We start from the raw sequence: 22241 nt of genomic DNA, 5'->3' as shown, positions 1-22241 counted from the left end.
TTTTGCCTCTGGGTCTGATTAATCCAGGCAGAGATTAATTAGCTCTCAACCAGAAAGGGTGGTAGTGAGTAACCACACAGACTCCACCAAGGTGGAAGCTAGTCTTTCCAGAAGCTAGGAAAGGGTCAGCCTTTTACTCACCCAACAAAGTAATCCAAGAGTCAGAGTCCAAGTAAAAGTCGAGCTCTGAGCCCACAATCCAAGCAGAAGTCTCCAGCAAAGCTCCCTAGAAGACCAAGACTATCTCCAGAAGACAATTTCTTCAGACTATCTTCTCAAAGACAATCTGCCCTCAAGAAGTTCAGGGCTTGCTTTTTATGGTGACTTCTCCCTTCTCCTTTTCACAGGGGCCAATCACATTTTCCAAATTGTCTAGCACTGCCCAGGGGGAGCAATATCTGTAGGATCAACTTCTCACCTTCTGAAGGTTAAATTCTCATCAAAAAGGTTCACAGTTTCCTGATTTGGTTGAATTTCTAAGAGTGTGAATTCTCTAAGTACCTTGCTAGCTTCTCACCTAGTACTAAGTAGGGTTTTTAATCTTTTGTTGATTCAATTCAAAAGTAGACAAGGGGGAGTTAATCCTGTCTTCACTCTAGTGAGGTACTAAATAGGGGCACTTAAGTTAATGTTAACTCAGTATAGAAAACAGAGTAAAGATTTCTCTTTCATACAGAAAATACTTTACTACTTATTACTTACATCCAGCTCATCTTGTAGGTGAGGAGACTGAGGCAAACAGGGTTAAGTGACTTGCCCAGAGTCACCCAGCTAGTAAATTTCTGAGGCTAAAATTTGAACTCAGGTTTTCCTGTCTCCAGGTCTGGTGCTCTATCCACTGGGCCACTATATAGTTATTTTTTTTAATCCATTCCCTTCCATCTCAGAATCAATACTGCATTTCATTTCCAAGGCAGAAGAGTGGTAAGGGCTAGGCAATAGGGGTTAAGTGACTTGCCCAGGGTCACACAGCTAGGAAGTGTCTAATCCATATTTGAACCCAGGACCTTCCATCTCTTGGCTTATCTCTTTATCCACTAAGCCACCTAGCTGCTCTAATTCAGGTATTTATGGAGTGAGTGCTTTTTTAAAAAATTATCAACAGTGTTTTTATTTATACCTACAAAAGAAAACAAGATGGCATCAAAAGACAATTTATAAACCAAGAATAGCAACATAGCCACATGGGTCAAGGCACTATATTAGGTGCTGAGGAGGATATAAAGCAAATACTATATATAGGTCTTTACTCTAAAGGACCTTATAGGGTGAGTAGGGAAAACAAGATGTGCATAATACAAATGCAGGGATCCAACCAACCTTCCTGCCAAAGTCATCTCTCTTACCCATTGTCCTGGTCGTGGCATTCCTCTGCCCAGAAACTTCCAATGGCATTCTATTGACTGCCATATAGAATTCAAACTCCTTCACCTCTAATTTAAGACAATACAACAAGGACAGTGAGGTGGCTCAGTAGATAGAGAGCCATTTCTGGGGCTGAGAGGACCAAGTTCAAACCTGCCATGACACACTTCCTAGCAGTGTGAGCAAGCCACTTAATCCCATTTGCTTAGACTTTGCCCTTCTGTCTTAGAGTTGTTACTAAGACAGAGTTTTGTTTTTTCTTAAGATACTACATTATCTTGATCTACTTTCCAGCTATATCTCTCAGGAATTGTGGCTACAAATTCTAAGTGCCAGTCTCTAAGTCCAGATGGTTCTTTGGCTCCTGAATATGTCCCGTATTCACCCAGATTCATGTCTTCTTCAAACTGTTTCCTAGAATATCTTACTTTCCTATATTCCTTTAAAGTTTGAATGCTACATCTCCTAAGGACACCTCTCATAACTTCTATTCTTGTTGTTGAGTCTTTTTCAGTCATGTCCAATTCAACCCCATTTGGGGTTCTCTCTTTTTTAAACCCTCACCTTCCATCTCAGAATCTATACTGTGTATTGGTTCCATGGCAGAAGAGTGGTAAGGGCTAGGCAATGGGGGTCAAATGACTTGCCCAGGGTCACACAGCTAGGAAGTGTCTGAGGCCAAATTTGAACTTAGGACCTCCTGTCTCTAGGCCTGGCTCTCAATACACTGAGATACCCAGCTGCCCCCTGCCCCATTTGAGGTTTTCTTTCTTTTTTTATTTAATTAGTGAATTTAGAATATTTTTCCATGATTACATTTTTCATGCTCTTTCCCTTCTTTCCCTCCCCTCCCCACTAGCTGATGTGCAATTCTACTGGGTTTTACACGTGTCATTGATCAAGACCTATTTCCCTATTATTGATAATTGCACCAGGGTGATCATTTAGAGTCTACATCCCCAATCATATCCCCATTGACTCATGTGGCCATTTGAGGGTTTCTTGACAGAGACACTGGGATAGTTTGTCATTCCTTTCTCTAGCTCATTTTTCAGATGAGGAAACTAAAGCCAACATGGTTAAGTGACTTGCCCAGGGTCACTCAGTAAGTATCTGAGGCCAGATTTGAACTCAAGAAAATGAATCTTCCCGATGTCAGGGCCAGTGTTCTATCCACTGAGCTATCTAGCTGCTCTAATACCTCTAGCAGTCTCCTATTGCCTCCAGGACCACACTTAAATTCCTCCATTTGGCTTTCCAGTCTTCTTCCTTTATTCCTCTTGCCTTATGCTGCTAACTAATGACAGGCACCAGCCCCTTCCACTCTTCCCACAAGACAGTCCATCTCCAGACACTGAGCACTTTCATGTGTTGGTCCTCCACGTGGGAAATGTTTTCTTTCCTAGCCTCCCAGCCTATACTGGTCCTGATAAATGACTAGGGTCTATTCTAATCATTCTGATTCCCTATTGCTTAGAATCAATGGAGAAACAGCCTTTTCTGAACCTGACAGAGGTTGTATTCTGGGCAGTTTTATTTTCCTTTCTTGCTGGGTAGAACCCATAACAATTTCTATAATTAGCAGTTCTATAAGTAGTAACTTTCCTGGGAATCTGAGAGGGGGGATAGAATGAAGGCCATTAGGCAGCCAGCCTCAGAGTAATGAGACCCAATGCAAACTATGATGTCAGGTAAAGGGGTAGCATTGTTTAGGTCCCTGTGGCCTCGGTCAGCTGGTGCCTAGTGAACATGGTGTTCTTCACTTCCCTGCCCCATGGCTGCCCTGGACAACCAAGAACAGCTGCTGGCTGAGGGAAATTAGATCACTGACCACTGATAGGTGACTATCACACACCTCCTAGAGATTCAGCATGTATTCTCTGTGCCCTGCTACCCCCACCTCCATTTCTCTCCAATGCTAACTGCTAATAGCAATTCCACCTCTAACAACCATTATATCATGTTTCTCAATATGTAAAAATTAAATTTAGTCTCTAGTAATAAAATATTATATTTTAAAAGGTTTATTAAGGATTATTAGAAATCAAGGAATAAAGAAAATATGCCATTAATAAAAACATGTGCCTAGGGCTGATTAGCCCATTCAAAGCTTACTTACTACATCTTGCAAATGGCCGTGCAAAGCGCTTGTGAGGTAGAGGGCCAGTTAAATACTCATTGTGATCTCCCCCAGGTGGAGACTCAGGTGAGATTATAGGGAATTCTGGGAAATACCAAGGACTTCTGGGGATTGAAGTCAAATCTCCATTTTACATTCCTCCCTGAGGCCCAAGGAAGACTAGTCTCTCCACTGGGTCTTGTAAACATACCAACTTTGAAATTACAATAATTTGAGGATAAGAGGGAAAGAGAACAAGACCAATAATTGCTAGACACATTGACAAAAAGCCAGTTAGGGGTCAGTTGCCTTTGGCATGAAAGTATACATACAAATAAATGTTCAATCAACCACACCCAAAGTTCATTCTTAATATTCTCTTGCAGCTTGTGGTCTGTGCAGGCATCTTCATGGTGTCTTCTCCAAACAGTTCACTTTCTGGATTCGGAGAGGTATCATGTTTCTTAACCTAAAATTTCTCTCTCAAGGAATTTAAACTTTGCAATTTAAAATAATAATAATTTTACAAATACAAATATATATTTTCTACATTTTTAAACCCTTATCTTCCATTTTAGAATCAATACTGTACTAGTTCTAATGTAGAAGAGTGGTAAACAATGGGGATGAAATGACTTGCCCAGGATCACACAGCTAGATAGTGTCTGAGGTCAGATTTGAACCCAGGACCTTCCATCTCTAGGCCCGGAGCTCAATCCACTGAACCACCTAGCTGCACCTAGCTGCCGCCTGGGTACACATTATTAGATTGTTGAGATCTCCCCCAGTGCCTTGTACATAGTAGATATTTAGTCATCAGTGAAATTCTTTATAATCTGGCTTCAGCCAGACTCTTCATCCATATCTGCTTCTCCTCACTCTATAGTGCATCCACATTCCCCCCACCCCTATCCCACCTCCAGCCATACAAAAAAGGTCAAAGGGCTGTGGACTAAAATTGATAGGGACTGTTAGCTCCTCTTGGTCTTCTAGCAGCAGATAAACAACTGAGCTCAGCACTTTAGTCAGCAAACCATAGCTAAATCAGGGAACTACTGAGTGGCATAGGCTCCCCTAATGAATTTACCTTCAATTGCTTTCCATATACTCTATGCTAGGAAAAGGAGACCACTCCCCAGCATGCCAACACAGCCTGCAGCCTCCTACTTTTGCATCTTTATCCACTTTCTCCCTTAGATTGCCATCCTACTAAGCTTTAAACACAGCCTCCACGAAGCTTTTACTATTCTTTCTCTCTCCTCCGTTCTCTTTCTCATTCTCATTTTCTCTCTCTCCCCTTCTCTTTTTCTCTCTCATGTTCTCTTTCTTTTTGCCTCTCATTCTCCTTCTCTCCTCTCTATTCTTCTTTCTCATTTCCTTTTCCTCTCATTTTCCTCCTCTCTCCTCTTTCTTTCTCGTTTTCTCTCTCTCCCCCTTTTTTCCTCTCATGTTCTTTCTCATTCTCCTTCTTTTCTTCTCTCTTTCTCATTTTCTCTCTCCCTCTTTTTCTCTCATGTTTCTCTCTTTTCTCTCTTATTCTTTCTCTCTCCTCCATTCTCTTTCTCATTTTCTCTCTCTACCCTTCTTTTTCTCTCTCATTTTTTCTCTCTCATTCTCCCTTTTTACTTTCTCTTCTCTTTCTCATTTTCTCTCTTCCCTTCTCTTTCTCTCTCATTCTCTCCCTTTACTCTCTTTCTCCTTTTCATTTTTCCTTCTCATCCTCTTTTTCTTTCTCATGTTCTCTTTTTCCCTCTCTCATTCTCTCTCTCCCCTCTCTTTCTTTTCCATTTTCTCTCTCTCCCTCTCTTTTTCCTCATGTTCTTTTTTCCCTCTCATTTCCCCCCTCTACCTCCTCTTTCTCATCTTCTCTCTCTTATTCTCCCTCTCTTCTCTCTCCCACTTTCAGTATTTTAATGATTAAAATTAATCTTGGAGATTATATTAAATTATAAATATATTAATAAAAGTGTGTGTGTGTGTGTGTGTGTGTGTGAGAGAGAGAGAGAGAGAGAGAGAGAGAGAGAGAGAGAGAGAGAGAGAGAGAGAGAGAGAGGTTTAACTAAAAAAATCTCCAAGCTGTGCCAGGCCTCTTTTGTTCCTGGGTCCCAGTTAGGCCACTGGTCTTCGTTCAGGTTTAGCTTTCTAGAGATTGTTCAGTCAGATAGGCTAAAGCCTAAGCCAAGTTGGGGAAAACCACTTGGAATTAGCCTCTTGCAGCCATACTGGACCCTCATGACTGGGCTGGTGGTACAGCTGAGAACCTGGAACAAAAGAGATGGAATGCAACTTGGAGACTTTTTAGTTAGATGTCTCTTTCTCTTTCTCTCACTTTTACTAATAAATAATTATTATTTAATGTAAAGACTCTAAGATTAATTTTAATCATTACATGATTAAAGCTTAAAACTGCAATAAAACTTTTGGGACAACTAGTATATATGTTGACTGATTTATTGAATGATATGTCTTTCTATACAGAGTGTTTGAAAAGCTTCAATAGTGTAAAGCTGCACTAAGACTTATTAGGCTGATTGGAGGAAAATAAGATAAGCACAGCATTAATAGACATCAAAACTGGCCTAGTCACTAAGTGTCACTAAGGTGACATCTATTCATTTAATAAAATCTATATCGTATCTTCATTTGTATTATATATGATATATACTAGGTGTCCCAAAAATTGCAGGGTAATTTTTTCCTTTAAACCCTTATCTTCCATCTTGGAATCACTACTGTGTATTGGTTTCAAGGCAGAAGAGCAATAAGGGTTAGGCAATGGAGGTTAAGTGACTTGCCCAGGGTCACACAGATAAGGAGGTCAAATCTGAATCCAGACCTTGTTCCCTATCCACTGAGCCACCTAGAGGCCCCACGCTGCTATAGTGGTAGTCTCTTGGTAACTGAGGATGACGATTGTCTTTGTGCGTTTTCATCTATGGAGGATAGATGAGTGTGCACAAAGACACTTGTGCATGAAGATTTAAGTGGAAAAGTCGATGCATAGAGACAGTCCTGGGTCCAGTGGCACGAAAAGTCGTTACACCTGGAGACTTCCTCAGCTGCATTGGATGGCCATGTTGTCTTTTGTGCTCCAACATGCCCTAAGCATTCCACAGTGCCTTGCTGCGTCGCCCTCTCAGCCGTTGAACCTTCTTATTGGTTGCCTCCGTCTGTTCGGCCGAAGCAGTCTTCACATGCTGGGTGAGCAAAGCCCTAGTTCACCAGGGGTCGACCCTGATAGCTACCCACACAAGGTTTGGCCGGCCTGTCGAAGCCGTTGCCCGGGGTGTGGCCGCTGCCGCATGTTAGCAGCTTCTGGGAGCCACAAGTGAGAGCTGGGTGTCAGGTGAGGGTCAGAGGTTGGAGAGCTGCCCTAAGAGGGCACGACAAGCCCTCCATACCAGAGATACTACCCCTAATTTTATTATTTAGTCTTTTCAGTTGTGTCTGACTCCTCCTGATTCCATTTTGTTTTTGTTTTTTTTGGCAAAGACACTGGTGTGGCTTGCCATTTCCTTCTCCAGCTCATTTTACAGATGGGGAAACTGAGACAAACAGAGTCCTATAGTAAATATCTGAGGCTGGATTTGAACTCATAAAAAAGAGTCTTCTGGATTCCAAGCCTAGTATTCTATCCACTGTGCTACCTAACTTAATCAATGGGAAATTTCCTTAGTGACATGTAGTGGCTTGGCCAGTTTTGCCCTCCTTTCTATGCTGTGTGCATCTCATCTTTACCTGATCAGTTCATCAGATGATGTGGTTCTCCTCTTCTAAACTGAAGCCCTCTTATAGCCTTGGAAATTCACCAGGGTTTGGGTGCTCAGTGGAAAAGATTGTTGAACATGGCCCATATAATTATGTGATCTTTCTCTTTTCCCCTTGCATTTAGCTGGTTTGCAGGATGCCAGAGGAATCTTGATCAGGTTGTCACTAGCTAGATAACAATTGGTGAGGGTCCCTTCACCATGGTGAGCCTCAGCTTCCTTATCTGTAAAATGGGGGAGGTGTAGGAGGAGAAGTCCTCAGGTACACTCTTGTTCTGGGATGAACCTCTTGTTCATCCTTGGGAAGGACCTCTTGTTCTGGGATGGGCTCAATTAGTTGATCTTTGAGGGTCCCTCCAGTTCAGAGGTTCTGACAAGCCTAGGGAGCAGAGGGGGAAACAAATCTCCCCTGAGGTACAAGGGGGATGGATAATAGCATCTCCTTTCTCAATCAACAAGGATTCATTAGGTTCCTACTAAATGCTGATCATTGGCAAGTGCTGCGTATTCAGATAAAGAGTGGTAAGGTAAGGGCTAGGCAATGGGGGTCAAGTGACTTGCCCAGGGTCACACCCGCTAGGAAGTATCTGAGGCCAGATTTGAACCTAAGACCTCCCGTCTCTAGGCCTGGCTCTCAATCCACTGAGCCACCTAGCTGCCCCCTATTCAGATAAAAGCAAAAGAATTCTTGCCCTCAAGGAGTTTATAATTGAATAGGGGAAACAACCCATGTACACATATATTCCAGTGGACCTTACTATATAGGTATACTCACTACAGGTGGATACACACACCTCAGAGATAGAGCAAATATGGCAATAAAGCAAGTCACACAAATTTGGGGTTTTCTAGTACATAGAAAAGTTATGTTTCTTCTATATTATACTGTAGCCTATTAAGTGTTCAATAGTATTAGGTCTAAAAAAGTAATATTATGAAATTAAATAATTAAATTAATCAACAAAATAAATAATTAATCAATAAAAATTAATTAAATTAAATATTATTAAGATAAAATAATCTAAAAATAATAACATTAATTTAAAAATACTTAATTGCCAAAAAATGCCAACCATCATCTGAATCTTCAGCGAATCAGAATCTTTTTGCTGGTGGAGAGTCTTGTTTTGATGCTGATGGCTGCCAATTGGCCAGGCAATGGTTGCTGAAGGTTGGGCTGGCTGAAGCTTGCCTCATTGATTGACTTTTCCTTTCACTTGAATACTGAGGGTTATGAATTGGCCTCATTCCAATATTATTATGTCTCAGGAAACTGGGAGGCCAGAGGAGAAGGAGAGATATGGGGAACTGCTGGCCAGTGGAGTGGTCAGAACATACACATTTATGGAATAAGTTTGCCGCCTTATGTGGAATATTTGGGGCACTTCAAAATTTCTTTTTAAAATCCTTACTTTGCCTTAGAATCAACACTGTGTATTGGCTCCTAGACAGAAGAGTGGTAAGAGCTAGGCAATGGGGATTAAGTGACTTGCCCAGGGTCACACGGCTGGGAAGTGTCTGAGACCAGATTTGAACCCAGAACCTCCTATCTCTGGTCCTGGCTCTCAATCCACTGAGCCACCCAGCTATTCCCCTGCTACCAAACAATTTCAATAGTAACACCTCAAATCTCTGATTGTAGATCACCGTAAGAGATATAATAATGACAAAGTTTGAAAGAATGTGAGAATGACCAAAATGTGACAGAGAGCCGCAACGTGAGCACATACTGTTGGGGAAATAGCATTGACAGACTTGCTCAGTGGAGGGTTGCCACAAACCTTCATTCTAAAACTCACAATATCTGCAAAGCTCCATAAAATGGCCCATTGGGGGGAGCGTCTGCTCTAGGGCTACCCTCTTGGGCACCACCGTCTGTCTTGCTGATATACTGGTTCCCTCCCTCATCCTGTTTCACTTTCAGCTGTTTCAGTTAGCCTGGGGTCATTCCAGGGGAAGGCAGCTGCCATGGGATGAGGGAGGGGAAAGGCACAGGCCTGGACCCAAGCTCCTACAGACTGGCAGGCAGGCGAGGGCTGCTGGGTAAAGGCAGTGGGGCAAAGGTCTCCTCTCTCTGCAGAGGTCCAGCAGAGGCAGTGTCAGTCTCTCCGCCTGCCAGTTCTTGTGCTTTCACTTGGAAGGTGTTTTGTTTTTTTTTTCCTCCAGTGGGGAGCCAGGAGGTGAGGTGCAGGAATGAGAGAGCCCACACAATACTATAAAGTTAACAGGTATTAAAGGTTAAAGTGAGGACTGTCCATGGTTTCAGGCATCCATTGAGGATTTTGGCACATAGCCCCCTCCGGTAAGGGGGTGCTATTTATACCTTAAAGACCATAGACCTTTCCTTCTGCCCTACAACTGAGCTCTCCTAAATAATGTTCTTTTTCTCAATTAGAATATGAATTCCTGAGAACAAAGGATTCTCTCTCATTTTTCTACTTAAGTGCCCTGGTGCTTGGCACAAAGTAAGCACTTAAATTACTTTTCATTAATTCACTATCATATATGTATATACAAAACCCATATAAAGCAGATCCAAAGTGGCTTCGGCTGGAGTGGGGTGGTAAGGGACGATGGAGAGGCACCAGAAGCTAAGGGGACCAGAAAAGGCTTCATGTAGACAGAGGTGGTGGAATCAGAAATCTTTTTAAAATTTTAGTAGTAATTTTATTCTTTTTTATTCATTAAAATTTTCTTTTTTAAATTTATCTTTATTTTATTCCAATAACAAATTTATACATAAGTTTCCCAATGTTACATGATTCATGTTGTATTCTTCCCCTCTTCTCTCCCCCTTCCCAGGGCTGACAAGCAATTCCACTAGGTTATACATGTATTAACACTCAAAACACATTTCTATATTATTCATTTTTGTAAGAGAATAATCTTATGAAACCAAAATCCCAAATCATATACCCACATAAACAAGTGATAAATCATATATCTTCATCTGCATTTCTATTCCACCAGTTCTTTCCCTAGAGGTGGATAGTATTCTTTCTCATAAATCCCTTGGGATTGTCCTGGATCATTGCATTGCTTTTAGTAGCAAAGTCTATTACATTTGATCGCCCCACAATATTTCCGTTACTGTGTACAGTGTGCTCCTGGTTCTGCTTATTTCACTCTGCATCAGTTCATGTAGGTCTTTCCAGTTCTTTCTGAAATCATCCTTGAACCAGAAATCTGGATGGAAATCAGGGATTCCAAGAGGCAGAGATAAGGAAAGAAAACATTCTAGGCATAGATTCACAGAATTGTAAGAATAAAATGAGAGAAGGTATGGAAAGCAGTTTGCAAACCTTTAAGTATTATGGTGGTCATTATTATTAGGAAAAGAACAAGAAGAATGATCACAGAACCCAAGGGAAGAGAGAATATGCATAACGTGTTGACCAATAGCATTATAAATTACAAGGAAGTCAAGTAAGATGAGGATTAAGAAAAGACTGGTGGATTTGGCAAAGAAAAAGCCAACTTTTAGGCAATGAACAGAAATAAATGAGCAGAAATTACTTCCCAATGTGGCCAAAGAACATTAACAGTTTTGGTAGTATTCAAAAGTCTCTTTGAACATGTAGCAATAAAAAATGAGGCATCCCTTCATTTTAAATACTTTTTAAAAAATAAAGTTTTATTGCTATCTGTTTTTATATCACCTATATTTCTCAATATAACCACTTAGATGTGTATCCTTTCCCTTCCATCCCCTGAGTAAACCTTATGTCAAAGAATAAAGAAAAGTGGGGGGAAATTCGATAAAATTAAGTAATATATTGAAAAATAGGACAACTTATACAGTGTTCCACACCACAGTCTACCATCTCTTCAAGGAGATGAAGGAGGTTCCTTTTCATCTCTTCTTTTCGTTGAAGGTTCATCATTATAATTTCATGGATTTTAGTTTTATTATTTTGTTCTTTTTAAAAAATCAACATTTTATAGTCATTGTGTTTATTGTTTCCCTGGTTCTGCTCATTTCACTTTGTATTAATTCATCTAAGTCTTCTCACTCTTCTCTATGTTTCTCATATTCATTGTTTTTTACTGGAAGCCTTTTCTCAATCCCTTTTAATTCTAGGGCCTTCCCTCTTTTAATTATTTCCTACTTATCCCATATATCACTTTCTTTGTATTTATTCATTTGCATATTGTCTCTCCTATTAGACTGTAAGCTCCTTGAGGACAGGGCCTATCTGTTACTTCTTTTTGTATCTCCAGAGCTTACTTAGCACAGTGCCTGACAAATAGTAGACACAATAAATGTTTATTGATTAATTGATTTTATAGCATAGTATACATATTCCATTACATTCATTGACCACAACCCATTTTACTATTCTTCAGTTGATGGATCTCTGCTTTGTTTCCAGTTCTTTGCTACTATAGAAAATTATGCTATAAATAATTTTTGTGTAAATTGGCCTTTTTTTCATCCTTGGTCCCCCTGGGTAATACACTTAGCAGTGGGAATCTCTAGATCCAAGGTATAAGGAAATTTTAGTCACTTTCTCCACATAATTCTCAATTGCTTTCCAGCATGTTTGGACCAATTCACAGCTCTATCAAAAGTGCATTAGTGTGTCTGCCCTTCCAAAACTATGATTGTTATTATTATTAGTAGTAGTAGTCATCTTTGTCAATTTCTTGGATGTGAAATGAAACCTTGGTGATATTTGATTTTCTTTTCTTTAATTTCTTTTATTTTCTTAGTGATTCAGATCTGTCATATAGTTTGCAATTTCTTCCTTTGAAAACTGATCATATAGGGCAGCTAACTGACTCAGTGGATTGAGAACCAGGTTTAGAGATGGGAGATGCCAAGTTCAAATCTGGTCTGAGGCCCTTCTTAGCTGTGTGACCCTATGCATGTCACTTAACCTCCATGCCTAGCCCTTACCTCTCTTCTGTCTTGGAACCAATAAACAGAAGGTAAGGGCTTTAAAAAACTGTTCATATTCTTTAGTCCTATTTGTTGGGAAATTTTGGGTGACTAAGTGGTACAGTGGATAGTGCTGGACCTATAATCAGGAAGACTTAGGAAGATATTAGTTGTGTGACCCATGACAAGTCATTAACCTTGTTGGCCTCAGTTTCTTCATCTTAGAAATGAGCTGGAGAAGGAAATGGCAGACCACTCCAGTATTTCTGCCAAGAAAACCCCAAATGGGGTCATGAAGAGCTGGCCAGAGCTGAACAACAACCATTAGGAAGTGACTTTTGGACATATATTTCTGTTAATTGGCTATATTTATTGGGTATATGAGTTCCTTCTATAATTGTAAAATCACATCATTTCTTAAGCATAAAGATGAGAAAGACTTTTACTAAAACTCATTTATTCCAAGAAAAGCATGAAACTGCTGATTCTGAGTTTTAATCAAGATGTTAACACAATGTAATGATTTGATTACTGAATTCAGAGCCTGCTGGAGGCCATCATACCCTCACTGGCTGATAAGGTCACAGTCTGGGGAAATGGGGTCTGCAAAGCTGTCCACAGAGAATGAGGCCTGCAAAGCAGCCCCCAGAGAACGAGGCCCCCACTGATCCCCCTCTGTGACTTTTCTCTCTTTAACTTCCCCTTAATAATGGATAATTATTGTTCTCTCTCCAATACAAAAGAAATATCAGCAAAGACTTATAGAATAAGCATATGTCCCCACCTTAATCCCCCCAGACTGTTACCCTAAAAGATTACATTTACAGAATTAAAACCTAGAGATCACTACCCATTGCCCCCCCCCCCCCTTTCCTTCTTCACAGAAGTTACATTTACTCCCATTACAAGCCAGGCAAACCAAGAACATCAATCACCTTCAAGACACACTCCACTGAATTCTGTTTATGGACAGAAACCAGGCAACATTGCCAAGTGCTTTAAAGTAACACAAGAAAAATAGAACTTGTAAATTGAGGGAAACCCCAAATTTGATCTGTCATTAAATTGCCCTCTAACCTTGTACCTAGCTATGAAATATTTTCTTACCCATCTCCTAAGTGATTGTGATTGATTGTGAAAGCTGACCAAAAGTAACAATGATTCTCCTTAGGTGAGGGAGAACTAATCTCTAGATCACCCTGTTTATGTCATTTATCTATAGCAACAATGTTTCATTGACTATCTCCTCAGGCTACGACATCTTTTTGTTAAGTTCCATGGAAACATGTATGTAGAAAATTGATTGTGTGCCAAAGAAGTATGTACTTGAAACTCTATATAATAAACAAACCTCCGTGCTATGGCAGAACACTGTGTGACACCTATGTACGTGGGCCTGAGCACACAGTGCTTCTCATCTCCATTATTCGACCAGATTGTCACATCTAGATGGAGTGAGCCCTCACCCTCAGGGAGACTGCTGGATGGCTCCCAAAGAGAACCAAGAAGATTTGGGATTTGAGGGAAATTGGGGAAGTCTAGAGGCTGAGATGAGAAGGGAGAACACTCCATGGATGGGGCACAGAGAAAATGGCCAGAGCCAAGAGATGATTTGTCCTGTTCATGGAACCTCCAGGAAGCCAGTGCCTCTGAATTGAAGAATAAGAAGGATGGTGTAAGAAAATTGGAAAGGTAGACCAGAATTAAATTATGAATAGCTTTGGACTTGATGACCTCTAGGGTCCCTGCTAGCTTTCAATGATTTTGTAGCTGATGGGGCAGAGAGATAAGGGGAAGCCTGGCATCATGGAAAACAGGTTGAAGTTGGAATCCTAACAATCTGTGTCAAAGTTCTGATTCCTACTTCCCAGCTGTGTGGCCTGATCAGTCTTCTTATTTCCAGAAGAGGCTCCAGATCATTCCTGGGAGAGAACTGAGAGAGTTCTAGCTGAGATTAGAGAGACTAAAATTAATGAAAGAGGAAGAGGGTCTTCTTCCTTGCTCTTTGAGGTTTTAGCTGACATCCAGTTATGGGTATTTTAATGATGGTCACAGGCCTGGGACATGGTGTTCTATTGATTCTTAGGACTGTTGGCTTAGGAATCATTGGCTGGCTCCTTGCCCAAATACCAATGACCCATCACTCCTCTTCTAAGGTCAGAAGGGATCAGGTAAAGGTTTTACTGATCCTATGACCTACTCTCTTTCATTACTGATTAACCACTAATTATAGGACATTTAGAAACATAAATAACTCAGTTGGAACACAAGTTTTAGGAAAGAAGTTGTATGTGTTTCTGTGAATTGTTTTCTTCCTTCTCTCTCTCTTCTTTCTTTCTTTCTTTCTTTCTTTCTTTCTTTCTTTCTTTCTTTCTTTCTTTCTTTCTTTCTTTCTTTCTTTCTTTCTTTCTTTCTTTCTTTCTTTCTTTCTTTCTTTCTTTCTTTCTTTCTTTCTTTCTTTCTTTCTTTCTTTCTTTCTTTCTTTCTTTCTTTCTTTCTTTCTTTCTTTCTTTCTTTCTTTCTTTCTTTCTTTCTTTCTTTCTTTCTTTCCTCCTGGCTAGGCAATTGGGGTTAAGGGACTTGTCCAGTGTCACAGAGCTAGGAAGTGTCTGAGGTCACATTTGAACTTAGATCCTCCCATCTCTAGACCTGGCTCCCTACCCCTAACCCACTCAACTACTTCCTAGTGTTATTCTTACAATGCCTTTTCCTGGATATTGTACTTTTTTTTTTCAGGCTGATTTAGAAACATTCTCTCATAGTTGTACAATAGTCAAGTGCCACCAGAGCCAATCTGGAAGGTAAAATGGTGAAATAGCCAAAACACAGAAATAGGAATTGGGGAATCTGGGTTTGTTTTTCAGTTTTGTTTTCATGACTCCCTTCATGATGTCAGGTAAATCACTTCTCTTCTGGTTCTCAGCTTCCTCATCTGAAAAATGAGTAATGGAGTAGATAATCTCAGAGGCTTAAAACCTGATGAGCCATATTCTGTTCCTACTCCAAGGCTGTCTCTAAATGATCAAATATACAAAAGTACAGATTTGAAGATCAAAGGTTAAAGAGAACCCTGATTGTGGGCAAAACTTGTTTGATCAAGGTCTAGGGACTCATGGAAACATCCTCCTCTGGGGGTCTTGAGTGAGGATTGTGCTCTGAAGATAATGTAGCCCTGTTACCCACTAAAGAAGACAGCAGGAAGCAGGGTCTAAACAACCAGCAGCTTTAAGGAGCAAAGTATAAGGTGAGAAAAATCAGTGGCTTTGGAGTCAGAAGGTGGGGGTTTGGATTCCAGGTCTCTAGGAATCTGTGAAGTATTTAAGGGCATTATCTCTATCACACAATTAGAAAATCAGAATTGGAAAGGCCACTGAGATCAATCCATATCTGAAAAGGAATCTTCACTCTAAAATTCCTGATAAGCAATCATCCATCCTCTGCCAGAAGGCATAATAATAATCATAATAAAAGGCTATTGATTTTATAACAAATTAATGTTTGTTAAGTGCTTTACATTTATCATCTCATTGGGTCTTCACAATGACTGTATACAAATCATTATTCTTGTTTTAGAGATGAGAAAACTAAGACAGAGAGAGTTAAAAGGACAGAATCACGCAGCCAGTAAGTGTCTGAGATAGGAATTGAACTCACACCCTCTGGACTCCAGATCCATTATTCTATCTATCACAATATCTAGCAGCTTTGACATTGGATTGGGAGAATCCACTATCTTCTGAGATACCTCATTCCGCTTTGAGGGAGCTCTAGTTGTTATCTCATTTCCTAGGAACATGGGATCAAAGATTTAGAACAATAAGGAACCTTAGATATCATCTAAGTCCAACCTTATTATTTTACCAATAAGTAAACTGAGACATACTGAGATCAAACAAGCTGTTGTAATGAGTAAGGAGTGAGGATGTGAACAGAGTTCAAAGCCAGTATTCTTTCCATTGTACCCTATGCTTCCTTTGATCTTTTTACTTGCAACTGTGAAGGAGGAAACCAGAGTATTGTCTCCCCAGTTGACAAATGAGGAAACTGAGGCCCAAAGTGTATGTGTGTGAGTGATAAAGTGAATAAGAGAGACAGATAGACAGACAGAGAGAAATGAATTGCTCAAGGTAACAACTAGTCAGTGGCAGAAAAGAAACTAGAACCCAGGATGATTCCAGAACTGGCATGCTTTCTAGAACACTTCATAGTTTAAAGAAGAAAGGATACTGGATTTGGAGTTAAAGGACCTGGCTTTGAACATGACTTTGGTCAAGTCACTTCCCATCCTTGACAGTCAGTTTCTTTGGATCATAGTTCTAGGGCTGGGAGGGACCTCACTGAGATCACATAGTATTGGAGCCAGGATTTGTGTGTGTGCTTTTTTTAATCTTTATTTTTCTGTCTTAGTAATCATTCTAAGGCAGAAGGGCAAGGGCTAGGCAAAATTTAAGTGACTTGCCTAGAGTCACACAATTAGGAAGTATCTGAGGCCAGATTTGAACCTAAGACCTTTGATTCTACTCTCTTTCTACTTTATCAAGTAAACGGAAAGTGCTAAATCAAATGATCTCTAGGTTCTCTTGCTGATCTTGATTTATTTTTATTATCATTATTATTTTAAACCCCTACCTTCCATCTTGGAGTAAATACTGGTATTGGTTCCAAGGCAGAAGAGTGGTAAGGCCTAGGCAATGGGGGTCAAGTGACTTGCCCAGGGTCACACAGCTAGGGAGTGTCTGAGGTCAAATTTGAACCCAGGACCTCTTGTCTCTGGATCTGTCTCTCAATCCACTGAGCCACTCAGTTGCCCCCCCCCCCCCATCTTGATTTATGATAGAACTAAATTCAGCTTGGTTCAGCATGGTTCAAGTGAATTCAGTAAATATTTTTGTGGAATTTGTGGAATATTCAATAAGTATTTATTGAGCACCTAAGGGTACTGTACATGATATTCAGGGAGGACTAGCACCTCTGGCATAAGGACTTGCTGAGCCCTTTTCAGGGTTGCTCATATACCTTTGGTATCCATCTGGCACCAGGCTTTCACCTGTGGCTTCAAGAAGGTTTAGCACATAAAGTAGCCACACCCTGCTAAAACCATCCCAGCAGATGGGCTAAACCAGCTTGAAGGTGACTGACCTCAAATCCATCAGTGAGTTAGGGGGATGCCAGCCCCAGGCACAGAAAATTCTCCCCCTCAGAGTGGTTGAATGAGAACAATTTTTTCCTAATGGCCATTAAGGTGGCTGAAGCAGTTGCTATGGACCCCTTAGAGCTGATTAGACATTGAAGATGTCAAGGTCATCTCCTTTATCCCAAGCCATCACCAGTCATCCTGACTTTTTTTTTAACCTTTACCTTAGAATCAATACTAAGAATTGGTTTTAAGACAGAAGAGCAGCAAGGGTTAGGCAATTGGGGTTAAGTGACTTGCCCAAGGTCACAAAGCTAGGAAGTATCTGAGGTCACATTTGTACCCAGGACCTCCTATGTCCAGGTCTGGCTCTGTATCTACTGAGCTGTGTCTTGACTTTTGGCCTGCCACAGGACTTTGATTACTCTAAAAGAGATAGTGAGACAGATCTTTCTTTTAAGGGAAAAAAAAAAGAATGAGGTTTATAAATTGTGTATCTCTGCCTCACTTAAATCCAATTTATACATGAGTCGAAAGAAAGCAGTGATGTCATTTTGGCCCTTTTTGGGAATAAAGGACAATAACCAACTATTGAGAACCTATTATGTGTCTGCATATTGGGGATATAAAGCCAAAAGGAAAAGTGTCTGGCCTCAAGGAGCTTTCATTCTATTGGAATGAGAGAGTGACTTTATCCAAATTTTCACCAATGCTACCAGTTTAAGAGCCTTCAAACCCCTCAGGTGACTCTTCCTCTTTCTGGATTAAACAAATTATAATAGAGGGAAGGAGCTAATAAGAAACTTGTCATTTCTCCTGCCACCCATGCTACCCTGGCAGGTGCAGCCCTGAAAATAATCAGTAAATGATCTCAGCAGCTGCAGGACTGAAACCGGAAAGTTGCTAAGGAAGTTCCACTTGGAGATCTGACAGAACTTACAAGAAGGGGGAAACAAGTTTCCCTAAAGCAGTTCTTTTGGATCTCTCACCAGAGCCCTAAATGAACCTCTCACCATCAAATGAAAGGAGACACAACCCACCAAGGAGCAGGCAGCATTAACCACTTTTAATCCTAGGTTCTCTTAGTTTTTAAAATAATTTTCCCTAATTTACATGAAAAAACAGTTTTAAAACTTTTTTTTTAAGTCTGAGGCAAATTCTCAGCCTTCTTCCCTCCCTCCCTCCACACCTCCCTCAGATGGAAAGCAATCTGCTATAGATTTTTCAAGGGTAATAGTGTAAAAAATCTTTCCACATTAGTCATTTTGTGAAAGAGAACTTGAACAAACAAAAGCGAAGAAATAAAGTGAAATATCATGTCTCTGTCTTCATTCAGAGCCATCAGAAAGAATTCCACCCGTTCTTTCTTTGGAGGCAGATGTAGTTTTTCATCATTTGTCCTTGAGGATTGTCATTCATAAACATTCACCATATATCATTGCTGTTACTGTGTACAATGTTCTGGTTCTGCTCACTTCTGTTTGCATCAGTTCATGTAGATCTTTCTAGCTCTTTCTGAAATCATCCTTCACATCATTTCTTTATAGCACGATGGTATCCATTAAAAACATATACCACAACTTGTTCAGCCATTCTCCAACCGATGGACATCTTCTTGGTTTCTAATTCTTTGCCACCACAAAAAGAGCAGCTATAAATATTTTTGTATAAACAGGCCCTTTTCCTTTCAAAAAAAATCTTTTTGAGATACAGATCTAGTAGTGGTATTGCTGGATCAAAGGATATGCACAGTTTTAAAGCCCTTTAGGCAGGGTTCCAAATCACACACCAGAATGGTTAGATCAGTTCACAACTCCATCAACAATGCATTAGTATCCCAATTTCCCTACATCCCTTCTAGCATTTATTATTTCCCTTTTCTGTCATATTAACTAATATGATAGAATGAGAGTTGATTTTTTGGGGAAAATTTTATTTAATTAGTCAATTTAGAACATTATTCCTTGGTTAAAAGAATCATATTCTTTCCCTTCCCTCCCCCCATCCCTGTCTTGTAGCCAACAAACAATTCCACTGGGTTTTTCATGTGTTGATCAGAGTTGGTTTTCATTTCTCTAATCAAGAGTAATTTGTTAATTTTTATGTGATTATCTATGGCCTTGATTTCTTCACCTAAAAGCTGCCTATTCTTATCCTTTGACTATTTATCAACTTAACCTAGGTTCTCTAGGCATACCTCAAGCACTACTTCCAAATAATGGTTGGGAAAACAGGAACCTAACACCCCTGACTTTTTGAGGAAAACTAATAAGGATCGAGAAAAACCACTACATTCTTCATTCTCACTTGGATTCTCTGCAGGGGCAGCAGCCTCTTTTAAGTGTGTCAGCTGTTCTGGCCCTTCTTCCTCAATCACAGGAGCAATGAGGGACATTAGAAGGACCATATTAACTCAAGCATATACAAAACACTTTGCTCATAATAGCTATGGGGTGTAGGTCCCCACCCTTCCTCCTTAGAAATTATATTATAGTTATTTGGTCAGAATTTAGTATTTGTTTATCTGGGTTTGAATACTAGCCGTGCCAGTTATCACCTGTGTGACCTTGGGCAAATACTTAGCTTCTCTGGGACCCAGCTGTCTCATCTGTAAAATAAAGGGATTAGACAAGATGATCTCCAAAGTCTCTTCTGGCTCTAACTACATGACACCCGATGGTTCTATGTAGTACCACCCTCTGGAATGGAAGAAGGGCATGGCTATTCTGTTTTTATCACAATAATACCTGCAACACAGGGATCAATGATGATGAATGAATGGATAAATAAGATTGTACAAGTATTCTTATTTTATAAATAAAGAAATCAGAAAGGCTGTGGTTTGCTTGGGATGACACAGTTAAGCATCCTCGTTTCTTGATTCTTCAGCCCTAATTATTATTGTCAGCATCATAAAAAATTATTAAGCATTTACTAAGAGCAGCTAGGTGGTATAGTGGAAAGAGTGCCAGGGCCTGGAGTTAGGAAGATTCATTTTTCTGAGTTCAAATCCAGCTTCAGACACTGACCAGCTAGGTGACCTTGGGCAAGTCATTTTATCCTGTTTGCTTCAATTTCCTCATCTATAAAATGAGCTGGAGAAGAAAATGGCAAACCACTCCAGTATCTATGCCAAGAAAACCCTAAATAGGATCATGGAGAATCTGATATAGCTAAACAAATGACTAAATAAGTAATTACTGTGTACAGAGACCTGGGGATCTTAGGCAAAAATATATTCCCTGCCCTCAAGGAGCTCACCTTCTAATGGGGAAGACAACCCAAAACCAGCTATGGATAGAAAATATATACATTGTAAGTGGGAGATAAATAAATTCAGGGTGAAGTTACTAGCATGGTTGTTTGAGTACAGAAAGAATGATCACCTGGTTTTTGAGGGTTCAGGGGACGGTGAAATAGGAAAGAACATATATTTTTTAAAACCCTTACTTTCTGTCTTGGAATTGATACTGCAAATGTCTTCTCAGTCTTTTTCCTGAGATCTAGTGTAGAATTGATATCACAAAAATTTGATACTGCCAAAGAAGAGAAATAAAAAGGCATATCTCCGCTGCTTTGCAGAAGTGGGGGATTAGAGGTAGAGAATTCAGTATAAAATGTCAGAAATTTTCAATACGTTGTCTAGTTTTTGCTTAGGAGTGTGCTGCAGAAGAGTGGTCAGGGTTAGGCAGTTGAGGTTAAGTGACTTTCCCAGGGTGACACAGCTAGGAAGTGGCTGAGGCCAGATTTGAACCCAAGTTCTCCAGTCTCCAAGCCTGCCACTCTATCCACTGAGCCAACCAACTGTCCCTGAGAAGAATGTCCAGTCAAACTGGACATTCTTTCTCTGATCTCATCCAGTCCTCCCCCATGAGAGGCCATCATCTCTGTGACTCTATGTCTTCTCTCCTTTAAGGAAATGTGGCACCATTTTCATCTCATTTCTCATCAGCCAAAAGCATGTGATGGCGACAAAAGAAAAATCTAGCTGCTGTACTGCCAAGAAAATCTGAAGAGGGAAAGATTAAGATACAAATAAATGTCTATGCCATTTGTATTTATTTGTATATTAAGGAGTACCAGACTTGGTGGTCTGAATATCTAGATTCAAAACAATTGTGAATGAGTCCCTTAACCTCTCTCTCAAACCAGTCTCTAAGGTTCTAAGCTGCGGAACTATCAGAGATCTCTGACATCTTGTTGATGCTGTGTCCATCCTATTAGATCCTTGAGGGTAGAAAATGTCATATGTCATTTTTGACCCCTTACCTTCTGTCTAAGAATTGATACTAAATATTGGTTCCAAACCCTTACCTTACATGTGTATTGGTTCTAAGGCAGAAGAGCAGTAAGGGCTAGGCAATGGGGGTTAAGTGACTTGCCCAGGGTAACACAGATAGGAAGTATCTGAGTTCAAATTTGAACCCAAGACCTCCTGTCTCTAGGGTTGGCTCTCAATCCACTGAGTTACCCAGCTGCCCCCTCCAGCAAAGACTTGAGGGTGTCTACTATGTGTCAGACACTGTGCTAATTGCTTTCTGGCATTGTCATCTTCAATGTCCACACTAAAACAACACGCCTACCATCATTCTAAAATTTCTTCTCCAATTTTCTGAGTTCTCAAATAAAAATTTCCAGGAATAAAAAGGACACAACTTATTCAGAACCTGACTTAACTGAGCTTGCAGAACATGTCCTTCCAGCAACTAAAAACCCAGTATGGCTGCCACTGTAACATTCTGTATGGATCACCAGAGGCAAAGGTCATTCTTACTGACAAAGAAATGAAGCATTTGAAGTACAGTGGAAAAATCACTGGTCCTAGAGGCAGAGGATCTAGGTTCAAATTTTGCCCCATCACTTATTTATTACCTTTGTGACTTGGAGCAAAACACTTCTCCTTACTCAGTTTTGGTTTCTTCATCTGTAAAGTGAAGGGGTTGAATGAGATAATCTCTGAAGTCCTTCCCAGTT

This window comes from Monodelphis domestica, chromosome 2, assembly GCF_027887165.1.
Source record: "Monodelphis domestica isolate mMonDom1 chromosome 2, mMonDom1.pri, whole genome shotgun sequence".
Taxonomy (NCBI): Eukaryota; Metazoa; Chordata; class Mammalia; order Didelphimorphia; family Didelphidae; genus Monodelphis; species Monodelphis domestica.
The sequence above is the reverse complement of the archived record's forward strand: the minus strand, read 5'-3'. Positions refer to the sequence as shown.